The sequence below is a fragment of the Meleagris gallopavo genome, chromosome 4, assembly GCF_000146605.3.
Source record: "Meleagris gallopavo isolate NT-WF06-2002-E0010 breed Aviagen turkey brand Nicholas breeding stock chromosome 4, Turkey_5.1, whole genome shotgun sequence".
Classification (NCBI taxonomy): Eukaryota; Metazoa; Chordata; class Aves; order Galliformes; family Phasianidae; genus Meleagris; species Meleagris gallopavo.
In genome coordinates, this window is record NC_015014.2 from 47921309 (window position 1) to 47929552 (window position 8244).

Sequence of the window (8244 nt, forward strand, 5' to 3'; positions counted from 1 at the left end):
CCGCCACAGGCAGGACCACCAACCTCCACATTTAATACTAGACCAGCCTGCTCAGGGCCCCATGGAATGGCTCAGAGGACGGGGTTCTCAGCTGATAAACATCTGCACATCTGCCCTAGACCAAGGGTTTGCCTTTGCATCTCTTTCCCTCACCATCAAGAATAGAGTGACTTCCTGGCACGGACAGCGTGCCCACATTTCACATCTAACACTCAGTGATAGTTGGATGCTCTATATATTTCTCTGGTGGCTTTTGGGTAGCATTACACTTTGAAACTCCTGAATTATCAGTGGTGGTGAAGTCCCCAGTGTGAAAGTATGTGACATACAAACCTGAGTGAATGCCCTCCAGTTTGTTATGGAAGGAGCAGTGAGCAATCATTCTCTATTTACCTTTTCCACACCACTCGTGGTTTTATAACACTATGTCAGGATTTTTTCAGTCATTCATTTTCCAAACTAGTGAGCCCCTGTTCATTTAGAAATTCTTCACATGGAGGTTTATGAAATCTAGCTGAGTCCTGCCTAATTCACTTCACACTTTGTAAGATGAAAAAAAAAAATCTAGGTATTATACTGTATAATCTGAGAAATAATATTTGATCATGTAATTAGAGTGTATCATAGGCAAATGCACTAGGGAACAGAGTTAATGTTGCATGTACAACCTTAATTTTATTTCCTGACTTTTAAATGCCGAATTAGGCAACTTTAACATTTTCTTAATGCAGTTTTTGTATGGAATATTATATAGCCTATTACATATGCATGCATATTGAAATATGGAATACATTAGGCTGTGCCACACAGATATGGCACAGACATCTGAATCCTGGATGTCAGCATTAGCCTTGATGGCAATGGCACAAACAAAGTTACACAGGTCATTTCAGAGTGCTCTCAGTGCTTTTGGCTCTTACTGCCCTGTTGTTTATTCCCCAATTACTAGAGATTTTGTAGAGCAAGTTTACAGGTAATTAACTTGAGAAAGATCTTTTAAAAAAAAACAAATCGATGTTGCTTCTTACAGCCTCTTTTTTTCAAAGATAGCCTTATTTGAGTATTTAGGCCTCAGTAACTTAAAAGAAAAAGCACATCCTTACAAGCTTTAAAAATTATGAAAATGTAAAATAATACTATAAAACATTAAACGATTCTCTGGATGTAATGATATCATGGCTGTATGCCCCGATATCTGAAGGCCTCCCTGAGTGTGAAGACAGCTCAAGAGAAGGCTGGGAACCTCCCTTTTCAAGTGGGAAGTATAAGAAGTCTTTTTCAAGCTACAAACAGACACCAGATGATTGATTTCAAGGCTGGCTCGTAAAGGATTAGACACTGTCCTTTCTGCATCTTGTTCTGCACTGCAATGTCAGGGTCTTTCTGAAGCTACATGACAATGCTAGGAGTTAGAAGAAATCCTTTGCAGAGATGCATCGCTGAGTGAACTGTAGGGACACTTGGATGAACGAGAATGCAGGACTGATTGATGTAGCTAATCGAAATAATTCAATATTCAGTCAACAAAGAATAAACCACATCATATACATGTTGTCATGGATGTGAGACACAGAACTGTGCAGTTGGACACGAGGCTTTATTTACCTGGCCAAAGATATCTAATACACGTCAGGATTACAAAAGGTTAATATCGTATGACAGGAGCAAGAAATCTACTGTCTTCAGAGGTTATTCTTGAAGAATGTCACCATGGACTGGATGGAATATACCTCTAATAAATCACAGCAATGTTCTTCCAATAAACTAAGTGATTTTTGAAAAGGGCAAAAAAAATCAAATAACACATTCAGCTAACAGGATTTGATCAGACGATCATCTAGTGAATATTAAAAAAGCTGATCTGATGAATAAATTATTCAGTAGAAGCAGGCAAAATTAACAAATTATGTATTTGCTGAACAACAGTTCAACTGTTCAGCATATATATCATTAAATATTTATTCATACATATTTATAAATAGCTCTTACACAATTTTTTGTGCTTCATCCAGGTGAATAAAAGCTCCCCATGCTTTTTTTCTTTCTTCCGAGGAGGGAGGAAATCGCCTGTCTTCAGGAAGCTTGATCTCAGGTCAGTGACTCACAGAAGCCAGCCTCATTTGCATTTTTAATGAGATGCCTATGTAGACAAACTTCTAAATTCCTAACTCTGCGTGTGTCAGATTTTAATATTTAGTTTTCTGTTTTCCTAAATGTGTCTGCAATAAATTGTAAAGCAAGAAAGGGCATACCTGTATTCATACTTTGCCCAGATGTGGTTGTGCAATGTACTTTCTTTAAAATCTGGGCAGCTTTCTTGTTATACTGCTTTTCAGGGGCCACGGTTTCTTGCTTTCAGATATATATATGATCTGAACATGAAAACTAGGCAAACTAAAGCCCTTACTTTGGAAAGCATGGTTTCCTCCATCATTAATAGAGCTGAGGATTTTTACCCCACTAAAAGAAAATGAAATAATGTAATAAAAAATCAAAGGGATTGGAGAATCACACAGAGATCAAACCCCTCCACCCCTACCCCCAAAAAAACAAAAAACCAACACTCACAACCCTTTTTCCTTAACAAGCTAAATCCTGTGTAAGTGAAATGGATGTTTGTGGAGGGAGAGCAAGACACACTGTCTTTCTTCAAGAGCCACTCTCCTACTAGCTGGGTGGAAGATTTTCATAAATTTTTAAATGTTAGTCCAGATTAAGATACTGTAAATGACCTAAATTCTGATCTTCTTTACTCTTAGTAAGGCTGGTAGAATCAGCACCAAAACCAGCAGACATTTCCAGGGATGGTAGGTGGCATAAGATTTCCTGAGCTATAAACTAAGAGATTTGGGAACAGATCATTAGCTAAAATTAACTGTCACTGCTCTCTTGACATTGATGGGTGAGGGTCCCTCCCAATTTAAGACTTAAACCCATTGTCATATAGCAAAGAAACACAAACACAGTAACGAGGATTCTGAATAATGACTAAGACACAAAGAGTGCCATGATATAGCAACCACAAAAGCAAAGCTGATATAGCTCAGAGTATTATCGTAGTACGATCTGAGACAACCACAGACATAACATCAATTTTATTTGAGACTCTTTGCATTTAAGCAAGTGGAAACATGCATTTATTCAGGATGCCATTTATTTGGAATGCTGTTCAGAGATCCCCTCTGAATGTTTTTTGTGTGAAACATCTGTGTGCAGAGGTGGGTGATGCATCAGGTGAATTTCAGCCTCTGCAAACACATCTGTACGTTGCCTTTAAGCAAACATGGCTTCACCTTTCTGTTTTCCCCTTAGCAGATTCAGCTTGTGATGGACATGTTCCCAGGCACACAGTACTTGCAGGTGACAGAATTTCTTCTTGCCTGAGACCACAGCAGTTTTCTGGCCTTATTCCCAAAAAATTTTGCCTTTTTGTACTGTTAACTTTTTTTTTTTTTTTCTTCCCACTTCTTTTAGTGTGGCACTCGGTATAGTTTTTGCTCTGAAGATTTTAGCACCTCTCCCAATGGAGTCATTTTGATTTTGCACCGCATAATTGAGAGATCTCAGGAGATTCCCGGTTTTGTCCATTGCTTTCTGCTCTTCTGGACTATAAGTAATGATTTTGCCCCTGAGGACAGCTTTTTGGGTTTCCCAAAGGATTACCAGTGCTACTGTTACAAGATTATTAATGTGGAAGAAGCCTTTTATTTCATGTCCGTGAAGTGTCTGAACCGTGCTTCTAAGAATGAGCTGTTAATTTGTCACGGTTTAATGTAAGGTTTAGGGGTTGCTTGAGAATGGAACAGGGATGAAGGTGAATGCAGGGATGGTCTCCTGCCCCTCAGCTCCTACGGAGCCCTACTTTTATAGCCCCATTCTGGGGCAATGGATAGGTTTGGAAAAGCAGTGTGATCCCAACCTGCAGAGCATCAGCTCTGTCAGCCCACAGCAGTCACACCTTCAGAGGTGCTTCCAAAACCTCAAGCACTGCAAGGCAAGGCCAAAATATTACAGAGCAATCACAAGCTGACCAACATGCAAGCACCAAGCCTACACAAGAGAATATCATAGAATCATAGAACAACTCTGATTGGAAGGTGCCTCAAAGATCATCTAGTTCCAACCCCCTGTCATGGTCAGGGTTGCCAGCCACTAAATCAGGAACCAGATCAGGCTGCCCAGGGCCCCATCCAACCTGACCTTGAACACCTCTAGGTTGCCACAGCTTCTCTGGGCAACCTGTGCCAGTGCCTCACCACCTTCTCAGTGGACATTTTTCTCCTGACATTTAACCTTCTTCTCTCTTTTAGTATAAAAACATTCTCCCTTGTTCTATCTGTATCTACCTGTTTAAAAAGTTGATGTCCTTCATGTTTATAAGCCCCCTTTAAGTACTGGAAGGCTGCAATAGGTCTCCCTGGGAATGAATGTCCCAGGGAGTTGAAGATATTCAGAACCAGCCCAACGGGGCAGCCTGAAGTTATGAACGTGTTATATCATCAGTTTTATCCAGGATATATTTCTAAGAAATTCTAAGCAACAAGTACACTATACAATTCTTCTCTTCTTCAAATCACTCTATGCAAGCGATCTTTAATTAAAATGAGCTTTTCCATGTGTCCACAATTGATCCCTTAAAATATTAATAATTTTTCCTACATTGGGTATCAAAGCCATTACTTTTTCCTGTGTGTCCTTTAACTATTTTTAAATAATTCATTTATCCATTTTCCAGTCCTCAGGGAGACCAGTTCTTTTTTTTTTTCCTCACACAATACAATCCCATTTAAAACACTGGATATTTCCTCCTCCTGAAGGTAGACAGTATTTTCTGTCTCGCCAATATTTACTCAGCACTAGAATCCAGTTAGCTACCATTTTATTAAGACACGAATGTAGCATGGAAATATGTGTCTGCCTGTATAAATGCCCTTTCCACCGCTCATCAATCTTGCACTAATTAGAAAAAGAAAAATATTTTTAAACCAATTAATGTCATTGGGAAACATTCCAGTAATTCTCAAAACACAATGTCGCAGTAATAGATATATTTCAATTATTTCAAAGCATTTCACAAAGGACTGAGCAAGCCTAACAGGAGACGGGGGACGGCCGGCCCATGGAGGGGCTGCTGGCTCTTCATATGGGATGTGGGCTCGAGGTGAGGTGAGGCCAGCAGTCCATGTTCCCCTCAAGCTCCCGAGTCACCCAACTGAAGCACAACCTTGACAAATGTGCACAGTGCTGTCTCTCACAGCTGGAATCACCAAAGAGGCTAAAAACAGAACCACGCACTGCATAATCTCTAACCTCAGGGGACAACAAAAACAGAGAATTGCTGTGTCAATCTCATTTCCTTGTTAGGCTCATTATCATAAATGCAGGCCTTCGGTTTTGAATGCCACACTTCAATAACATTTACCTATCAACAGCTGCTGAAATATTGAATTCCACAGTCATTTTTTCCTTTTGATGCTCTCTCTTTTGTTTCTTTATCCATAAACATGAGCAACTGAGCTAAGCTTAAATTAACTAGCTAGGGTTAAATGTTTAGGGCAGCAAATTACGGCCAGCCTGCTTGCAGAGTGCTTTAGATTACAGGGGAGAGTTGCCAATCTCAGCTCTCATCGTGCACTCCAAGTGCACAGAGCGATATTGGCAGCTCATGGCCAAATCCTGCAGGCTCACTCCAGCACTGAAGCGCGGCTCCCACGAATAAGCGGCATGAGATTTAGCCCTGCTCGGCAGATAGAGATGGATCACGCTTCTGTTCTTTGAGCACCTCGCAATACCTTCACACAGGCATGCCCAGTGATTGATGGCCTGTGTCTGGATGGGGTATTTTTCTATATACTGACAAATATTCTCTTCGCAGTGATTTCTAGGAGCAGGAGAGCATTTTCTGCAGCAACACCGGGTTTCTTATTTTTCATTGCATCCTTTGTCTTTGTTTTGATTAGCTTTTTTTTATTATTTCTTGAGGGCCAGCTACTTCCCATCCTTTCTCCACTCACTCAGAGTACTCTGCAATAATCCCGTTACAGGTCTCAAACCCCTAAAAATGGAAATTCACACCAGTAAGCAGATAGGGAAAGATGCAACCATCATGTCAGGATCGAACCCCAAGCATAGCACAGCCTGAGGGAATCATAGAATGGCTTGAATTGGAAGGGACCTTACAGCCCATCAGTTCCAACCCCCTGCCATAAGCAGGGCTGCCACCCACTAGATGAGGCTGCCCAGGGCCCCATCTAACCTGGCCTTGAAAGCCTCCAGGACAGGGCATCTACAGCTTCTCCAGGCAGCCTGTTCCGTCTAAGAGTGTCCAGAGGAGGGCCAAGAAGATCATAAGAGGGCACTTCTCCTAGGCTGAGAGTGATGGGGATGTTCAGACTGGAGGAGAGAAAGCTCTGGGGACATCTCATTGCAGCCTTCCAGCTCCTAAATGGAGCTTATAAGCAGAAGGGAGACTGACTTTTTACACAGTGTGATTGTGACAGGACAAGGGGAAATGGCTTTAAACTAAAAGAGATGAGATTTAGATTAGATGTTAAGGGGAATTCTTTCACTCAGGGGATGGGGAGGGAAACAAAGGTGTTAACTTTCTCAAAACAAGCTGCTGGTATCAGCTAAGGCTATTTTGGAGGATGATCAAGGTGAGGGCAATGTGTTGTTTTAATCCAGTGTGCAGCTGAAATGGGACTACAATACAGAAATAAATGGGTAAAATAACATCAGCCCACTTGCAGAGTGCCCACGTGCCTGTTCAGAGCTTTGAGGAAAGCTCTGTTCCCCAACAAGGGGTACCCCACAAGGTTTGGCTCAGCTGCAGGAGTCTTCACACCTTGTTATCCCCACATGGCCTTCTCCCTTCGTGTCCATGTGGCTCCAGCCCTGAATTAAAGCGGGTGGGGGGCTACAGGCATCCTAGCAGGAGGAAAGAGCACACTGCCCTGCTTCTCTCCCTGCTTGCAGGAGGCCCATCGAAGACAGGGTTGTTTCCTTCCACTAGGAGCAGGGGCAGTGCCAAGCAACAGTGAGCTCCCAGAATTGCAGCTGATACCTGAGCAGTTAACTTGGAGCTGTTTATTTCAATGTAGTGGGGTCTCCTACAGCAGTGGCCAATGCCAGGTATTGAAGCTCATCCCCTCAATGTCTCATTTCCAAGTGGAAGCACAGTTCCTCTCCTGGTTATTTCCATTCTCTCTTTTGCATTACAGTACAATATTTTCTTTAAAGCGCAGGCGATCAAGGAGTCGGCTGGAAAACAAAGACTTACGATTGATTTTCTTAAGTAAAACAGCGATTTCTATTACACTAGCCTTTATTTAGAGGCTTTTGGCTGCTACAAGAAATCGATTTACCCGACTAGTCAAAAAATCAGAACCCGGAGCCGCCCTGCTCCCATGTGCCCCGCGGGGAACGGGACCCGGCCCACAGAATGCCGCAGGAGGGGGCCGTGAGCCCGGGCTCGGTCTCACAGAGAGAGGCTGCTGCCCTTCCCAGCGAGCGCGGCTCCGCTGAACAAACACCACAGGAGCAGAGAGCGATGACCGCAGCACGCAGCCGAACCCCGCGATGGCAGAAGGATGATTTCCCACCGCCACGACTTAAATAGAACTAAGGTGTTCTGTAATTTTGCTTCCCAAAGCCAGAGGGCTTATTGTAATCCTGATAAATTACAGCAGCAAAAGCAGGGGAGAAGTGGGACAGGAGAAGGGAAATGTTAATGCAAAATATCAAATTGCCTCGCTGAAAAGAATGGGGAGAGCGAGCGGTTTGTTATCGTTTATTTTTCTCCAACGTATCACTCAGCTTCAGCTGTCTCCATCTCCCCAGATCTCCTCCATTTCTCAGAGACGTCTCTCGATGGCATCTCATTCTCAAGCTGTCTCTCAGCGGCATTTCATTATTTCCGAACTGCCCTGGAAGGCTCCGGGCGGGCAGAGGGACGGGCGCAGCTCGGTGCAGCACTTTGCACCGAACAGACGGGTTCGGGTGGCGGGGAGGGCACGGTGCAAATCACGCTAAACGCGATTAATCTCCCAGATTCATGGAAATCTGACACGCATGAATTACGGCGGACCCGCTTTTTATTTCGCCACGAAGCGCTTTTTGCATAATGAGAAAGAAAATGTCCTCTGCTCCCTAATCAACTCTGACGGGTCCCGCACTCCCAACACTTTTATCCCCGCGCCGCCCCGCAGCGGGCAGGCGGGCGCCCAGCCCGAGGGCGCCAAAGTT